Genomic DNA, 19,413 nt, shown 5'->3' with positions numbered 1-19,413 from the left:
GGACTAAAGACTTGAACTGTTAAACTTTTCTTCCCCCATTAGAAAGAAATGTGGTGAAATTTTATATGGTTTCCCCAAAGTGTCATTCTCATTACTCTTTTGCTTAAAGAAAATGGTCAATAAGGATTATAACCTTGCTTGAATAAACAAGAGTGGGCATGCAGTGTTAAGCACAACATATTACTATTATCATTTCCCTGCAGGGCTTTTCCTACCCACATAAGCTTCAGTAAAGGCTTTCTTAGGCTCAAGTATACAAATCATATCAAACTAGCGCTGGCCTAAAATTAATTGATTTTCAGGTCATGACCTTTAAGCAATTAACAGAGAATTTATTTACCATGGCAACTTTTTCTATAATTCTGTAGTGAAAGATAATTGTTCTGGATCAAAAAATGTGCTATAAAGAAAAGCAAGTAAGAATCTTTTTGCTCTAGTACCCTGATATCACAGTTTTCCTTTATAGTTCAAAGAAAAAGTGTATGAAAAAAGTCGGCACCTCTGTCTACACTTGTCAGCATCTCTAACTTTGACAATCAGTAAATCGGATGGACTCAAGGGTATACCAATCATGAAATGTGTTTTGTACTCCCCTGTGTATGAAAAGACAGCATGCTTGCCTATTAACAGAAAGTCAGTTGTTGACAGGCAGAGCCATTAAAACATAAGTGATCTTTATTCCAGCTCTCCTTGAAATTATTTTGCTTAAAAAAATGGAACTACAGTATCCTCAAAAGTTAAGAGGAAGGAATGTAAAAGAGAAAACATAAAGAAGAAGAGAAAATCCTTTGAATTTTTTAAAATTCAGAACACCCTTTTTTTTTTAACTTTTTATTTTACATTGAAGTATAGCAGATTATGGGCTTCCCTCCAGGCTCAGACAGTAAAGAATTTTTCTTCAGTGCAGGAGACCAACCTTCAATCTCTGGGTCAGGAAAACCCTTTGGAGAAGGGAAAGAAAACCTACTCCAGTATTCTTGCCTGGAGAATTCCATGGACAGAGGAGCCTGGTGGACATGACTGAGTGACTATCGCTCATGATTCATAGCAGATTAACACTGTTGTGATAATTTCATGTGGACAGTAAAGGAGTTTGGCCATACATATACATGTATCCATTCTCTATCAAACTGCTTTCCCATCCAGGCTGCTATATAACACTGAGCAGAGTTCCCAGTATGTCCTTCTTGGTTATCCATTTTAAATATAGCAGTGTTGGACCTCTCTCTTTCTCTTATATCCAGCATTTTCTTGGAGCACAATTATACAAGCACTCAGAGTAGATTTGTTATACATTCTAGCTTCCATTAGACTTATTAAAGAGTATCCATTTATAGATTATAATTCAGAATTACAAAACTGGAAAAGTCTCTTCCTTATTAAATTCTAAAAGGCAATAAGATAGTACCTCACAGTTATATTAGAACAAATTGAACAGGGAATCGATCAAACCAAAGACTGGTTATGCTGATGAATTCACAGAACAATTTAAGCTTTCAAATTCATCTCAGGGCAATCTTCCATTATGTTAAGCACTTCGTATTCTTTGATTTAGAGCACTGATGTTAGGGTTTTCTTAAAATTTGGCAACATATATCTAAGGTTGTTTTACTGTAAAACTAATAAATGTCAAAAACTCAGAAATAAGCTATGGATTCCCCAAATGTCAGAGTAACTGAAACAGGATATAATACCTTTCATCCAAGTAGTATCACCAAAACTGTAAAGATAGAAATCAGTGCCTATGACCAAGTGGGCTTTATCCCAGGGATGCAAGGATTCTTCAATATCTGCAAATCAATCAATGTAATACACCACATTAACAAATTGAAAAATAAAAACCATATGATTATCTCAATAGATGCAGAGAAAGCCTTTGACAAAATTCAACATCCATTTATGATAAAAACTCTCCAGAAAGCAGGAATAGAAGGAACATACCTCAACATAATAAAAGCTATATATGACAAACCCACAGCAAACATTATCCTCAATGGTGAAAAATTGAAAGCATTTCCTCTAAAGTCAGGAACAAGACAAGGGTGCCCATTTTCACCATTACTATTCAACATAGTTTTGGAAGTTCTGGCCACAGCAATCAGAGCAGAAAAAGAAATAAAAGGAATCCAAATTGGAAAAGAAGAAGTAAAACTCTCACTATTTGCAGATGACATGATCCTCTACATAGAAAACCCTAAAGACTCCACCAGAAAATTACTAGAACTAATCAATGACTATAGTAAAGTTGCAGGATATAAAATCAACACACAGAAATCCCTTGCATTCCTATACACTAATAATGAGAAAATAGAAAGAGAAATTAAGGAAACAATTCCATTCACCATTGCCACGAAAAGAATAAAATACTTAGGAATATATCTACCTAAAGAAACTAAAGACCTATATATAGAAAACTATAAAACACTGGTGAAAGAAATCAAAGAGGACACTAACAGATGGAGAAATATACCATGTTCATGGATTGGAAGAATCAATATAGTGAAAATGAATATGCTACCAAAAGCAATTTATAGATTCAATGCAATCCCTATCAAGCTACCAACAGTATTCTTCACAGAGCTAGAACAAATAATTTCACAATTTGTATGGAAATACAAAAAACCTCGAATAGCCAAAGCGATCTTGAGAAAGAAGAATGGAACTGGAGGAATCAACCTACCTGACTTCAGGCTCTACTACAAAGCCACAGTTATCAAGACAGTATGGTACTGGCACAAAGACAGAAATATAGATCAATGGAACAAAAATAGAAAGCCCAGAGATAAATCCACGCACCTATGGACACCTTATCTTTGACAAAGGAGGCAAGAATATACAATAGATTAAAGACAATCTCTTTAACAAGTGGTGCTGGGAAATCTGGTCAACCACTTGTAAAAGAATGAAACTAGAACACTTTCTAACACCATACACAAAAATAAACTCAAAATGGATTAAAGATCTAAATGTAAGACCAGAAACTGTAAAACTCCTAGAGGAGAACATAGGCAAAACACTGTCTGACATACATCACAGCAGGATCCTCTATGACCCACCTCCCAGAATATTGGAAATAAAAGCAAAAATAAACAAATGGGACCTAATTAACCTTAAAAGCTTCCGCACATCAAAGGAAACTATTAGCAAGGTGAAAAGACAGCCTTCAGAATGGGAGAAGATAATAGCAAATGAAGCAACTAACAACTAATATCAAAAATATACAAGCAACTCCTACAGCTCAACTCCAGAAAAATAAATGACCCAATCAAAAAATGGGCCAAAGAACTAAATAGACATTTCTCCAAAGAAGACATACAGATGGCTAACAAACACATGAAAAGATGCTCAACATCACTCATTATCAGAGAAATGCAAATCAAAACCACTATGAGGTACCATTTCACACCAGTCAGAATGGCTGCTATCCAAAAGTCTACAAGTAATAAATGCTGGAGAGGGTGTGGAGAAAAGGGAACCCTCTTACACTGTTGGTGGGAATGCAAACTAGTACAGCCACTATGGAGAACAGTGTGGAGATTACTTAAAAAACTGGAAATAGAACTGCCTTATGACCCAGCAATCCCACTGCTGGGCATACACACTGAGGAAACCAGAAGGGAAAGAGACACATGTACCCCAGTGTTCATCGCAGCACTGTTTATAATAGCCAGGACATGGAAGCTACCTAGATGTCCATCAGCAGATGAATGGATAAGAAAGCTGTGGTACATATACACAATGGAGTATTATTCAGCCATTAAAAAGAATACATTTGAATCAGTTCTAATGAGGTGGATGAAACTGGAGCCTATTATACAGAGCGCAGTAAGCCAGAAAGAAAAACACCAATACAGTATACTAACGCATATATATGGAATTTAGAAAGATGGTAACAATAACCCTGTGTACAAGACAGCAAAAGAGACACTGAACAGTCTTATGGACTCTGTGGGAGAGGGAGAGGGTGGGAAGATTTGGGAGAATGGCATTGAAACATGTATGATATCATGTATGAAACGAGTTGCCAGTCCAGGTTCGATGCATGATACTGGATCCTTGGGGCTAGTGCACTGGGACAACCCAGAAGGATGGTATGGGGAGGGAGGAGGGAGGAGGGTTCAGGATGGGGAACACATGTATACCTGTGGCTGATTCATTTTGATATTTGGCAAAACTAATACAATTATGTAAAGTTTAAAAATAAAATTAAAAAAAAAAAGAAAATTAGAGAAAAAAAAAAGAAATCAGTGCCTAGAGAAAAAAAAGACAGGTTTTCCTTGAAATGTTTCCTGGAGACTAAGTCTGTAAGAAAAACATAGCAAATTACTGGAAGAAAAAGATGTTGCAGAGACTACTAGCTGCCCACCGAGAAAGAGAATGGAGTTCTTCCTTTCTTCTCTCTAAAACTTGCCATTTTGAAATGGTTGCCCAAGCTGGGAGGGAGCTGCTGGCAGTCTCCATTCCCTTTGTGTGGTTCTGTGATTAGACCCATGAGTTTGTCAGCAGACTGGAACAAAGGTTATAGTTTGATTCCATATCACTGGCTTAGACTTTTGCTCTTCCTCCTTTTTCTTGCCAGGAGATCCTGAATGTCACCTGTTGGCCATTGCAACACCACTATTCACCTGGCTCCCAAAATCCCTGCACAGACCAAGAGCCAGCTGCCAGTCTGCAGCACTTACTCCAGATAAAATGGGAAAGCAGAAAACATAGTCTTTCAGCCACTGAATTTTGGAATTTCTTTGTTCAAGCAGCTTAGGTGAACCTAAGTTAACACAGAACAAAGAAGAGAAAATAATGGGAAAAGCAACAGGAAAGAATTGGAGAGGATCATCTAAACTCTCAGCATAAAATCTCTGATATGCATGCATGCATGCTAAGTTGCTTCAGTCATGTCCGACTCTGTGCAACTCCATGGACAGCAGCCCACCAGGCTCCTCCGTCCCTGGGATTCACCAGGCAAGAGTATTGGAGTGAGTTGCCATTTTCTTCTCCTGGATCTCTGATAAATATAAGATAAAATCCTCAAACTATTTGAGCTAGACTTTTTGACAACAAATAATTATTGACTATCTAACTTTTCCAGGAACTCTGGGAAACATAGGTGAAAAAGACAAAGTCCTGCTCTTGGAAACATACTATCTTGAGGTACTTGACAGGATCACATGGAAGAAAGAAAACTCTAGAGACACAACAGCTTTCCTCCTGCTATCCTTCTCTCTGCCTCTCTTCCTCACAGAAATAGAATTGCTAATACATTTGATTTGTACAGAGGAGAGGGAAAGCTTAGATTACTTGAACATAATGGTGTCAGGTTTTTACTACCTATCTTGATGATTTTTTTAAAATGTATGCCCTGTTACCAATGAGCTTATAACGTGTGTTCTGCAATATAACTAACTTTGTGAATTTTAAAGGCTAGAGGATGATATTTCTACTTATTAGAGAGAAATTCTCTTCTGAGAAGTTGTTGACAGTGTATTCATATCCTCTGTAAATTGTCAAGTTTTTTATAAGTAATAACGTCCAAGGAAGATGTTCAGACCCACAGTACTATTTCTCTATGATTCTCCACCACTATGAAAGTGGAAACCAAGTCTTATTTACTAAATATTCACCTTGTACTCTGCTTGGCATCGAGCAGGAATTTGAAGAGGTTATTAGAATTAGAAGTAGGTAATGCACATTAACTACATATGACAAATGAATCGATAAGGCCTAGGAGCCCAAACCTGCAAAAACAGTAGCAAGGCTGAGAAGAGAAAGCATGGTCTTGCCTCTTAATACAGTGTTCTTATAATCTTTGCTGATTAATAAGAATGCTGCTTCATGAATCAATTGCTTAGTATTAGCTGTCATGCCTCTGGTTAAAAAAAAAGAACAGCTTTTTTCTCCAATGTTTGCCTAATTATTAGCCATTTCTAGCTCATTAGTTATATTCAAAAAACTCAATTGAATCTAAAATTGTATGTATGAAAATACTATTAATAATAATGAAATTGAGCCTCAAAATAAATCCAGTGACTGAGTTGTTTAAAGAGTAACATGATTTGGTGATTAGTGATTCTTGGCAGTGTAGCGGGGAGAGATATGCCCTGGGGGGAACAAATCATAATTCTGAGAAAATGTCTTCAAACTCTTCAAACTGAGAATGTCTTTCTACTCCCCTTGAAAATAATAAAGTCCCTTAGCAGGTGTTGGGCATGACCACTCTATCTAGCCTTCCCTCCACATCCTCCCACTCATAGCCTTTGAGATCTGTCAGGGAAGAAAAAATCTGGGCTCTATGCAGGATGTGATTGACAATGAGAGAGAATTAAAGGCAATCAAGATCTAAAAATATATTATCAGAGAGATATGCTCTTATTCATCACTTCTTCATTCCTTAAGAGCTTGTGGAATTTACAACATCTACCAATATTACCAGACATACCCAAGATGCTAAAAGACTCAGTCTTTACCTAATCTGAGAAAAGGAAAATAAAACCTATATGAATGAAATGAGAGAATAAGTATGAAGCATATGCTAGATAAACATATATATCATATTTTATGTGTGTATGTGCTCATGTATATATAGGTACTTATATTCATACCTTAGTGTACTCAGAGTTAAGGTGGGCAGGTTAATAAGAAAATATACTAGTTAAAATAAAAGAGTTTTTCAAATGGGGAAAAATAGCATGTTGTTGCTTTTCAGTTGCTAAGTCATGTCTGACTCTTTGTGACCCCATGAACAGAAGCACACCAGGTTTCCCTGTTTGAGAAAGGCTGCAGTCCATGGGGTCGCTAAGAGTCAGACACAACTGAGCGACTTCACTTTCACTTTTCACCTTCATGCATTGGAGAAGGAAATGGCAACCCACTCCAGTGCTCTTGCCTGGAGAATCCCAGGGACGGGGGAGCCTGGTGGGCTGCCGTCTATGGGGTCACACAGAGTCGGACACGACTGAAGCGACTTAGCAGCAGCAGCAGCAACAGGAAAAAACTGTATGGAAAATAATTGAGGGTTGTCTTTGGCCAGGTTGCAAACTATCCAGAAATGAAGCTAAAAATTGTTAGATGGTGATACATGAAAGTAGGAATCAGAGGATCTTGAAGATCAGACTCAAAACTTTACATATGTGATAACTGATAACAGAAAACTACCATTAAGCTCCTGACCAAAGAAAGCACTGTAATAAAAACAGTTCTTGTAGGATATTTTCCTCCAATTGTAAATACGGACCTGAAATGCCCAAATCAGAGATGTTAGGATACTGTATAGAGATTCAATAGGAAGTTTGTAGTTACTGCGGAAGAGTGATGGGTGAATACGGAAAGAAAAGAACGACTCCTGAGTTATTCCAGAGGAAAATCTAGAAGGATTTGGCACATAAGAGGAGGTGTGTGCCAAATGGAAAAGAAATAGTCAGAAATAGCTCTGAAGTTATGAGACTGGAGAGTGTTTTCCATTGCTATAGAATTATTAGCAAACAGAAATTGATTTTTATCTTGGCCTCTTTATAGAAAATTGAAACATTCATGGTCACAGATCTTTTTATCATAATTTTCTTCTGTTTTTCATGCAGAATGAAATATATCCAGATCTTTTTATTTTTACACACGCAACACACACACACACAAACACTTCCTCAAAGAACATATTTTGAGAAGTGACATATATAGTTTTTACATTCAGCACAACCTATATGCAAGGTGAATTTATATATCATCATTTCTTATTCCTCAACACCTCCAAGCACAATAAACTCTAGCGTTTCCAAATGACCTTCACCTTCCTGAATACTTGGTCATGCCTCTGTGATCTAGTGTCATGCCTCTGTGATTCTAGAATGCACATGATTCTAGGAGATGGTCCAATCAAATGTTCATCCTTATTATTAACATGGAAAATACCAGCTTATCCTTTGAAACCAACATTTTTTTATTCCTCCCCTGTGATTCTTTTCACAAAATCCTCCGCTCTCCTCAGCAAGCATTTTTGGTACCATTGAGCTTAATAAAAGACATTTCAGGTACAAAGACAAAATGTCATTGTCTTTCAGGGAACTCACAATCTAATGAACTGACAAACATACTCAGAAACAGTTATAACAAGAGAGGTTTGATAATAAAGGCAGAGTTTGTACAAAATAAAGTAGAAAAAGTGAAAGTGTTAGTCTCTCAGTCCTGTCCAACTCTTTGCAACCCCGTGGACTGCAGCCCACCAGGCTCCTCTGCCCACAGAATTCTCCAGGCAAGAATACTGGAGTGGGTAATCATTTCCTCCTCCAGCGAATCTTCCTGATCCACAGATTGAACCTGGGTCTCCTGCATTGTAGGCAGATTCTGTACAATCTGAGACCCCAGGAAAGCAGTAGAAAACCTAAGTAAAAAATATCTAAGTCTTTTTGTGAAAGGCAAGAAAAGATTCCCTTATAGTCTGCACATTATTCTAATGATAAAGGTTATCACATTTTTTTATAATTATTTTGATCTTTGTGTTATCAGTTCAGGTTCTCTGATAAGCAGATGCCAAGATAAAGTACAAGACAGGTATTGGAGGTGAAGTTCGAGAAACAAGACACGGAGCAGGAGTTGGCAGGGACAGCTATTATACGGTGAGGCACACCTGCCACCTGCAAGTGGAAAAGAGGGGGGGAACAGGATTGTGTAGGAAGAGCTTCAGACTGCAGGGCAGTGTTTAGAAAGTCTTGGGACACATGTACCCCAACGTTTACTGCAGCACTATTTATAATAGCTAGGATGTGGAAGCAACCTAGATGTCCATCAGCAGAGGAATGGATAAGAAAGTTGTGGTACATATACACGGTGGAATATTACTCAGCCATAAAAAGGTACACATTTGAGTCAGTTCTATAGAGGTGGATGTACCTGGAGTCCATTATACAGAATAGAGTAAGTCAGAAAGAAAAAGACAAATCCTGTATGTTAATGCATATATATGAAATTTAGAAATATGGTACCCATGATCCTACATTCAGGGCAGCAAAGGAGAAAGAGACATAAAGAGCAAACTTTTGGACTCAGTGGGAGAAGGTGAAGGTGGAATGATTTGAGAGAATAGCATTGAAACATATATTTTACCATATGTAAAAGAGATGACCGGTGCAAGTTCAATACATGAAGCAGGGCACTCAAAGCCGGGGCTCTGGGGCAACCCAGAGGGATAGGGAAGGGAGGATGGTGGGCGGGGGGTTCAGTATCGGAGAGACACATGTATACCTATGGCCGATTCATGTAGATGTATGGCAAAAACCATCACAATATTGGAAAGTAATTATCCTCCAATTAAAATTAATTAGTTAATTTTAAAAAAAGAAAGTCTTGGCCAGGACAATGGGGAAATGCAGCCCAAAGATTACCTGTGGAGGAATCCTGCCTTAGACAAAGGGATCAGGCCCAATACCTCCACCATCTCAATCGTGGACTGGGAGATCCTTGGGGAGAGCTTCACCTCAGCTCAAATATTGCTGTGAATCCAACGGGTACAGGGCAGGTCAAGTAACTGCAAGGAGTGGCAAGTTCTCTCTTGAAGGGAGAGCTAAGAATTGTGCCTGCATGACTGCTCCTTGTCTGATTGCTCCAATGCTGAACTCTTTCAAGTTCCACATCAAGTCATAGTCATTGCCTGTTTCCAGCATTCGTTACAGTGTCTGAAACTCAGTAAGTGCACAAGTGCTTAATAAAATAACATTTTTATATTTTCAAATTTTGTCAACATAACTTATTTTTTACTCAAGTATAGCTACTGTACAATATTGTATAAGTTACCTACCTACAAGAGAATGATTCAGTTTTCAAAGGTTGTACTCCATTTATAGTCATTATAAAATATTGGCAATATTTCCCATGTTATAAAATACATTCTTGGAGCTTATTTATACCTAGTAGCTTGTACGTCGGAGAAGGCAATGGCACCCCACTCCAGTACTTTTGCCTGGAAAATCCCATGGACGAAGGAGCCTGGTGGGCTGCAGTCCATGGGGTCGCTAGAGTCGAACATGACTGAGCGACTTCACTTTCACTTTTCACTTTCATGCATTGGAGAAGGAAATGGCAACCCACTGCAGTGTTCTTGCCTGGAGACTCCCAGGGACGGGGGAGCCTGGTGGGCTGCCGTCTATGGGGTTGCACAGAGTCGGACACGACTGAAGCAACTTAGCAGCAGCAGCAGCAGCTTGTACCTTGTAACCCCTTCTCCTATACTGCCCCATCCCCTCTTTCTCTCCCTGTTGGTAACCACTAGTTTTTTTGTCTACGTCTGTGAGTCTATTTCTGTTTTATTATATTCATCCATTAGTTTTATTTTTCAGATTCCATGTATAAGTGATCTCATACAATATTTGTCTTTCTCTGCCTGACTTATGAAATGACATTTTTGAATGCAGTATGGTATGTTAGGAATCATGGATACAAAACTTGTTATTTATTTGGTCTTATAAATCTTATTAAAATATTAATGACACTGTTAGGCAACAACCTGGATGACAAAGGAACAGATAGGAACAGAAATTGCTACAAGACTATAAATCTTACATAGAATGGATCCAGTGGAAGTTCTAAAGGCTTGCCAAATTCCAGATTCCCAAAGTCATCTGGATAATAGACTTTTGTTACAGTTCCACAGAAATTAACTTAGGAATGTGCTTGGCCCAAGCTAGGACAGCTCAGGAGGTTGGCAATGATGGATGTTACATAGCCCTGAAAGATGTTCAGGGCTTTGTATACACTGCTAGTTTAAAATGGGTAACCAACAAGGACCTGCTGTATAGCACAGGGAACTCTGTTAAATGTTATGTGACAGTCTGGATGGGAGAGGAGTATGAGAGAGAATGGATACATGTACGTGTATGGCTGAGTCCCTTTGCTACCCACCTGAAACTGTCTCAACATTGTTGACTGGCTATACACCAATGTAAAGTAAAACACACACACAAAAATAAAGATATTCAGGACTAAGTATACCTTTACAATCATATTGTACATTGTGCGACTCTGAACTTCATGAGACCTAATGTTATCCTTGCTCACTCAAATTTAACGTGTGCAACTCTGTGCTCAATGTGAGGATCTGGCAAGCTTGCACCATCTTCCATCAAACAATGTTGTGATTTCTCAACTAAGTTCTCTAATTGAGCTGACTTCATGCTTATTTTAGATAATTAAATCTTCTAGATTTACCCAAATGGTACCTGTGTATGAATCCTTTCAGCCTTCCAAGCCTATCAGTAACATCTTCAATATAGTGATTATGCAAATTGGTGACAATGGTGAGATAGATGCAAAAAGTCTTGAGATCAATTGTGCTTACATCTCTATAGAGGAAGTTCTGGGATAATGGAGGGCAGGGGAGTGAAACTGTGGGGCCCAGTTGCTTTGCTGACCCTCTGTGATTTGGGCTAAGACCTTAATACAAGTGAGGTAAGATAAAAAAATTTTCTGTGAAGAATAAGTAATATGCTATTATTACTTATTCTTCAAGGTAATAGAAGGTCTATCTGCATAAAATTTAATTAATAATTAAAATTTCCAATGGCCCGGTAATCTCCTGACACAATGACTAGGGACTCACTAAAACCTGGGGCATGATAGGAGGTGGAGGTAACAGAACAAATCTTACAAACAATAAAAAAGATTTGAATCACATTAAAAGTCATATGATGAGCTGGGGCAGGCAGAAAATGCTTGAAGATAGAGATGACCATGAAAATCTAGTTCTCAAAGAATAGAAGGGAGTGGTTATTTCAGGACGGCATTAGAACAACAACAACAAAAAAAAAGTTGCAGAAATAAATAAAAGAGAAGTTAACATATTCTAGGTATGGTATGAGAGCCTTTGCAAAATAAAAAAAAAAAGTTGATAAATTATATGTTCATTTGTTTATATTTCACCTTGCTCCAAAAAGGATTCATGGCCACTTATCAGAATATTAGATTGGAGTCATATTGTATAGGACCTTAAATTCTGGGCAATAGAATTTATTTTCCAAGAAGGATGTCAATCATAATTGTGCTTGATGAATTTCCATCTTTCAGCAAAGTGTGAATGATCAAATGTAAAGACAGTGCATGTATACAAAAGCAGATGACCAAAGATTAATCTCGAGGACCACTTTTAAGAGGGATAAACATCTTTTCCATCTATATTACAAGTAAAGCAAATGTGTGTGTATCTATAGTAAAACTGTTTCCTTTTATGTTGACATCTGTGAGAGTTATAAATATTAATGTGCTTGTGCATAATCACTCTGCTGCTACTAAGTCACTTCAGTCGTGTCCGACTCTGTGCGACCCCATAGACGGCAGTCCACCAGGCTCCACCGTCCCTGGGATTCTCCAGGCAAGAACACTGGAGTGAGTGGGTTGCCATTTCCTTCTCCAATGCATAAAAGTGAAAAGTGAAAGTGAAGTCACTCAGTCATGTCCGACTCTTCTCCACCCCATGGACTGCAGCCCACCAGGCTCCTCCGTCCATGGGACTTTGCATAATCGCTCAGTTGTGTCCAATTCTTTGTGATCCCATGGACTGTAGCCCACCAGGCTCGTCTGTCCATGGGGATTCTCCAAGCAAGAATAATGGGGTGGACTGCCATATGCTACAGAGAGTAGGTAAAAGCAGGCTCCAGACCAAAACCATGATATCAGACATATGGGTCCACTGGTAGGTGACCTAAGTGGAGCAAAGGGATCTCAGGGGACCATCCAAATTATGACCAAGAATACAGCTTACTAAACCATCCTTATATTGCAATGTCTTCATCCAATGAGTATTCCTTAAATCCTGTGTGTCTTACAGGCAAGCTATTGGGGTGGATGTATAATCTCATCATAGTTTTTCAAAAACTCAAACAGTACACATGAAGAGATCAATTAGAAAACCGTTGACATGTCCAGGTAAGAGTAAATGAGGGGGGAAACTGGAAATAGGAAAAACAAATACAAGATGTATTAGGAAGAGTTGGCTGGATCTGGCAACTGCTTAGACGTGGGAGATGACAGGCATCTAGAGAACCCAAAGACCAAAGGTTTTGGATGATTTTGATAGTAGGATGGCAGTGTTGTTAGGGTACAAAAGAAAAAAAATGAATAAGGAAATCTGAGAAATGACCATTAGCTGCCTACTAAGAGATCAAATTGTGCTCTTAAAAGGAATATCTTCAACTGCTTGTTGGGAACTGAAGCAATACTGCAAACAGATAGGAAGGGAAAGGTAGAAAGTAGAGGCAATAAATATAGACCACTCTTGAGAATTTTTGTGAAGAAAAGGAGAATGGGTAATAATTCAAGAGATGAAGAATCAAAAACTTTATGCAAAGTCAGAAGAGAGTGATACCTCTAAGAGAGGGAAGGAATAAAGGGCCCTGGGGAACAAAAGGAATGATTGCTGAAGTAAGGCATGAAAGAATTGGGAAGTAACTGAACCCTGAGCATATACTGGCAGATTAGTCCTAGAGAAAGAATAAGCAGCTTGCCTCTGAGAAAGAACAAAAAAGTTTGGTGAATACATATGCTGAGATATTTTGAGAAAGGGAGTCACTTCAAACTTAGTCCAAATTCTTCCCAGTCTTCATGAATGGATGTCATTAATAAACCATGTCAAGTGTAACTCAAGCATAACAATCTTATGCTTCATTTGAATTTCTCATTTACATGGTTTTGTTTGAATTCTACTTCACATCTGATGCCTTGTCTCTATGCTCTATTTGCATTGGATTGAGAAAAAAAAGATTTAAACAACTTATAGTGAGAGGCGGGAGTCATAATGATAAAGTAAAAAAAAAATCACAGTAATTTAGGGACTTTCTCACTGCAGTAAACAAAGCCATAAGGAACAAAGGCTCTGTCTTCTTTCTAACAAAAATAAAACAGGAATGATGAGGTTTCAGACTACAAAGGGAGATATTTATGTTCACTGACATTGTACTGCAGATTTGATGCATGTCTTCGGAGATGCAAGTCAAAACTCTGTGCAGTGCCAGTCCAGGTAATGAGACTCTTAAGAGAAGCCTGAGAAGGAAGAATGTAGTAGGCATGGTATTGATAAATAGATTTCTTCCATATCAAATCTGCTCTATTTTTATAATCTGCTTGCATATTCTGCAGAAAGCTAAAAGATTGATTTCCCAGACCCTTTTCTGCTACTGTTCTGGGCATGACTCAGGCTCTGTCAATCAAATGCAGGTGCATAGGACTTAGGTTCAGAACTGAACTAAATGAAGAGAGACAACACTTAAAATATAGTTAACTGGTGCTGATTAGCAGACAGTGGATGGCTCTAAAATACACAGTTCTGGCAGTGGCTTCAGGACTCCCCCATCAGAGGTAAAATGCTATGTTCCTGGAGTAGAAAAGGAAGGAGTTGTGGAAATCATATACAGGAAGTTAAGTTGTAAGAAAGGGAAAGAGACTATAGATATACTAAACTTTCAAGAATATGGGAGTGAAGGCAAGGTGAGAAACAGATAAAAACTTGTGGAGTAATCAGTTCAGGAGAAGGATTTTCTTCAGAGGATGAGGAGCTTAATACTGGAGATAGACTGAGATGGGACACTCCCTGGAAAACCCATTCTGCCATGTTGTTCTGGGGTTCATTTGGAGGTCAGCACAAAGCCTGCTCCTCCGAAGAGTCCAGTGATTTTTAAGCACCTATGTCTCTATATTATATCCCTCTGTGCCAGTGGTTTCTGGAACCTGAATGATGCAATAGATGTGTTGTTGTTTTTCAGTTGCTAAGTTGTGTCTGAATCGTTGCGACCCCCATGAACTGCAGCACGCCAGGCTTCTCTATCCATCACTATCTCCCTAAGTTTGCTCAAATTCACATCCATTGACTCAGTGATGCCATCGAACTATCTCATCCTCTGTTGCCCCCTTCTCCTCCTGCCCTCAATCTTTCCCAGCATCAGGGTCTTTTCCAACGAGTCGACTCTTCACATCAGGTGGCCAAAGTATCAGAGCCTCGGCTTCAGCATCAGTCCTCCCAATGAATATTCAGGGTTGATCTCCTTTAGGATTGACTGGCTTGATCTCCTTGCTGCCAAAGAGACTCTCAAGAGTCTTCTCCAGCACCACAGTCGAAAGCAACATTTCTTTGGTGTTCAGCCTTCTTTATGGTCCAACTCTCACATCCATATGTGACTCCTGGAAAAACCATAGCTTTGACTATATGGCAAAGTGATACAGTGATAGTCTCTGCTTTTTAATAAGCTGTCTAGGTTCATCATAGCTATTCTTCCAAGGAACAAGCATCTTTTAATTTTGTGGCTGTAGTCACCATCTCCGTTGATTTTGTAGCCCAAGAAAATGGAATCTGACACTGTTTTCACATTTTCCCCATCTATTTCCCATGAAGTTTTTAGATGTTGAGTTTTTCACTCTTTTCATATGCTATGCTAATTGACTATGCTAATCTTCACAAAAGATACCATGGCCTTTGTATTTTGAATGTTGAGTTTTAAGTCAGCTTTTTAACTCTCCTCTTTCACCTTCATCAAAAGGCTCTTTGCTGCTACTGCTAAGTCACTTCAGTCGTGTCTGACTCCGACTCTGTGCGACTCCATAGACAGCAGCCCACCAGGCTCCCCCGCCCCTGGGATTCTCTGGGCAAGAACACTGGAGTGGGTTGCCATTTCCTTCTCCAATGCATGAAAGGGAAAAGTGAAAGTGAAGTCGTTCAGTCGTGTCCGACTCTTTGCGACCCCATGGACTGCAGCCCACCAGGCTCTTCTGTCCATGGGATTTCCCAGGCAAGAGTACTGGAGTGGGTGGCCATTGCCTTCTCCAAAAGGCTCTTTAGTTGGGAGTAAACTGAAAAATATCGAGGCAACCAGAACAGCTAAGGGATGTCGCTTGGTAAAGGGTGCTGATATTGAAGGGAGTTAGGCCTCAGTAGCAGGACTCACTAACAGAAATCAAGATCCAAATGAAAGAGGGATAGGGGACATTTCTGTCTGTGAAAAGGTATACTGGTTCTGGTCTTGAGAGAACTATAACCAACAAGATAATTTCTAGAGCAGAAACATCTCTGACATGTTATCTTGCTAAATTCTGCCTGGAGTTGGAATGAAGGACCATGTCAAAAGCCCCCAGAGATCACTGTGGATCCACCATAAAGGTTAAAACTGTAAAAAATTAATAAAGTAAAATTTCAATTAAATAGATTCGGAGGGACTTCCCCGGTGGTCCAGTGGTTAAGATTTTGCTTTCCAAAGCAGGGGGTGCAGGTTCAATCCCTGGTTAGTTAGCTCAGATCCCACATGCCTAATGGCAAAAAAAAAAAAAAAAAAAAAAAACAGAAAACAGAAGTAATATGGTAACAAATTCAACAGACTTTAAAGATGGCCCACATACAAAGTAAAAGAACAAAGAAAAAAGATAGAATAAATTGGAATGCAAGGATTAGAATGGCAATAAAGGACTTCCTTGGCACTCCAGTGGTTAATACTCTGTGCAAGCAAAGCAAGGAGCATGAATTCAAAGCTTTGTTGGGGAACTAAGATCCCACATGCCACACACTGTGGCCAAAAAATAAAAAATAAATACATTGAAATAAATACATTAAAAATGGTCCACATGAAAACATTTTTTCAAAATAAATGAATAAATAAGTAGAGTTGGGAGATCAGAAAGGGAGCTCCCTCAAGCTGTGAAGACAGCAGAGCCTAAGTGAAAGAAAGAAGACTCCTCTTCTTTCCTGGCAAGGACTGAAACAGTGGAAGGCCATGAACCCTGTGTTTCCTACAATTCTCCCACCTTCCTTTCCCCTCTACAAAAGCCTTCTCCTTCTCTTGCTACGCAGGGGATTTGCCCAGAGCTCACAAGGTTGCAGATCCCAAAATCCAGTTCTCAGTCAATCCTGAATAAACTCATCTTGCCTAGAGAAATATCTGGCAGTCTGTTTCAGGTCAACATTTCGGTGGTGCCAAAGGGGTCCAAAGAGGACCTCCACAGAGGCTCCATCGCTGGCGAGCAAACAGGGGAAGTATTCACAATTGAACCCACTGTCATTCACTGTTTTTCTCAGTATCCTAGAGCTTGAAGGTATGTCTTTCTGTCTTTCTCCTGGATCTGAACTCACACCCCTCTTTGCATTTGAAGCTCTTCAGATTTTATTCTACTCTATTTAAAAGTTTTTTTCTTTCTGGTTAAGACCTTGTTCTCTATGCGGGTACTTGTTTAGCACTTCAGTCTGATTTTGAGATCAGACTGTTTTGCTGAAACTGGTTAGCCTTCAACCCATTTCTTCAGGACCAGGGGTTGTTTCTCTAAACTGCTGGTTTTTCAGCCTTTAGCTTATTCCTTTAGAAGGGATTGTCCTCAGGAGCCCGGCTAAAAAAAACCTTCATACTGGCTCCTCTGAAACCAAGCTCTCTCCTTAGGACTGGCTGGGATTAGCTTGCAAGATATTTGAATTGAGCTGTTTGTTCTGTAAGCTGTTTAAGCTATTTGGAAATTGTTCTTTAGAGGGAAAATCTCTTAGAAATGAATCCCAGTTATCTAAGCATTTCATGGATTCCCCCCACACACAAGGATTTCAGCCTAGTTTATGCTTTAAAATTGTGGCTTTTTCACATGCCCATTCCTAACTAAACTGACCAACCTGACCAAAGGCAATTTAAAATATCAATCACCTTTATGGGGAACATTTGAAATTTCCAAACAATTTTTTTTCAAACTTAACTGACTAAAATGAATAAAAAGTTTCCAGGACTAAGTAGAATTATTTTCTTGATTGTTATTTTAGGCTTCTTAACATTATCAGGAGTCTAAAATTTACTCTGAAAAATAAAATTTTAAGAATAATGGAGAATAATATTAATAGTAACGTCATTCCTATAAAGGAATGACAAAATTGCTGCCAAAGCCTCAGGTTCCTCCTCCTTGACTTCTTTTTCTCAGGGTCCCCCTCTGAGCCATCTTATCTTCTCTCTCAGCTTCTCATGGTCAGACTTCACCTCCTTCTCTTTCTTGTCTACACTGTTTATGCCTCCACTATACCTTCAATCCCCCAATGTTAATTATCTGGCCACACTTCTCATTGTCTCTGAAACTGTCCCCACTTCCCTTTCATCGGAGCGTGTCAGAACCTGTCCTTTTAAATTAAATTTTCCAATACAGAGAACCAGCTACCGAGTGACAGTGGGGAGAGGGCAGAGAAGAGGGGCGAGATAAGGGTAGGGGGTTAAGACGTACAAGCTATCAGGTATAAAATAAGTTACAAAGACATATCATACAACATGGGAAATACCGATATTTTATAGCAACCATAAATGAGGTGTGACCTTTAAAACTTGTGACTCACTCTGTTTTACATCTGTAACTTATACAATATTATATAGCAAATATGCTTCAATTTTAAAAATAAAATAAAATTTAGCCTTCTGAGAATCCAGAGGCCAAATCCTTAGTTTTTTATATTTCCTGGACTAAAGCTGACAGCCATAGTTTAAGATTTTCTCAAAATAATCAAAGATCTTCACCGATTTGGTGAGGAATTTAGTAGTCATTCAAACTTATCAACCTGGTTTCTCTGACTTATATCAGCTAATTCGTAGCCTTGTTAGTAAAGATCAGGCCCAGTACTGGATGGAAGCTGCTAACTGGGAAAAATCCCATCACAACCATGAGACCAGCCTGCTAACTTGTTATATGAACAGGCCCAGGCAATGACTAGGTGACTTCATAGAGCAATTCCTAGGACTTCTCTATTGCCTGTTGATTTGAATAGAGTTTAGGCTTGCATGCAAAAATATAATGAACCTATCATGATAATTACAATTGACTTTGGATAGATTTTAAATAAAATTCTGGTTTTCCTTCGTACATTGGTTTTTCACCCTGGTAGCTTTTAACTCTATGTTTATCAATGAGCTGAACAGGGACCTTTCATTTCTAGTAAAAATGACCAGGATGAAATGGAAAACTATGTCCACTCCAGAATTAGTTAATATGGCAAATCTAGCTATCTTACACTGTAGATGAGTCACCTCAGAGAAGGATTGCCAAAATTCTTCATCTGCAAGTTCAGCAAATAAAGGCACCTGGATAAAACCAAAATTCATCTGGTTTCTGCTATTGTTACAAAGAGACAGGACATTGGAAGGAAGATTATTACAAACTTAAACACTTCGGGAATCTTCAGTCCACTAGCTAGCATTTCCAATGTCCTTGTACTCTCAGTAATGGGGCTCCAAGAAGTCATTTCAGTCATGTCCAACTCTGTGTGACCCCATGGACTGTAGCCTGCCAAGCCCCTCTGTCCATGGGATTCTCTAGGCAAGAATACTGGAGTAGGTTGCTGTGCCCTTCTCCAGGAGATCTTCCCAACCCAGTGATCCAACCCACACCTCTTATGTCTCCTGCATTGGCAAGTGGATTCTTTACCACTAGCACCACCTGGGAAGCCCC

At 38.9% G+C, this 19,413-nt stretch overlaps 1 long non-coding RNA gene across 1 annotated transcript in view; it reads right to left on the bottom strand.

Moving 5' to 3' along the window:
- Positions 1-809: 809 nt before the first annotated feature.
- The window catches only part of LOC129619620 (uncharacterized), a 302,195-nt gene continuing 283,591 nt past the window's right edge, over positions 810-19,413 (bottom strand). Inside the window, exons 6-7 of the long non-coding RNA XR_008697964.1 lie at positions 1,695-1,790; positions 810-941 (exon numbers count right to left, since the gene is read on the bottom strand). This is a non-coding gene — a long non-coding RNA (uncharacterized LOC129619620). The remainder of the gene's footprint in view (positions 942-1,694; positions 1,791-19,413) is intronic.

Source organism: Bubalus kerabau, chromosome 9 (genome assembly GCF_029407905.1).
Source record: "Bubalus kerabau isolate K-KA32 ecotype Philippines breed swamp buffalo chromosome 9, PCC_UOA_SB_1v2, whole genome shotgun sequence".
NCBI classification, from domain to species: Eukaryota; Metazoa; Chordata; class Mammalia; order Artiodactyla; family Bovidae; genus Bubalus; species Bubalus kerabau.
Note: the sequence above shows the minus strand (reverse complement) of the source record. Positions and strands in the feature narration are given on the sequence as shown.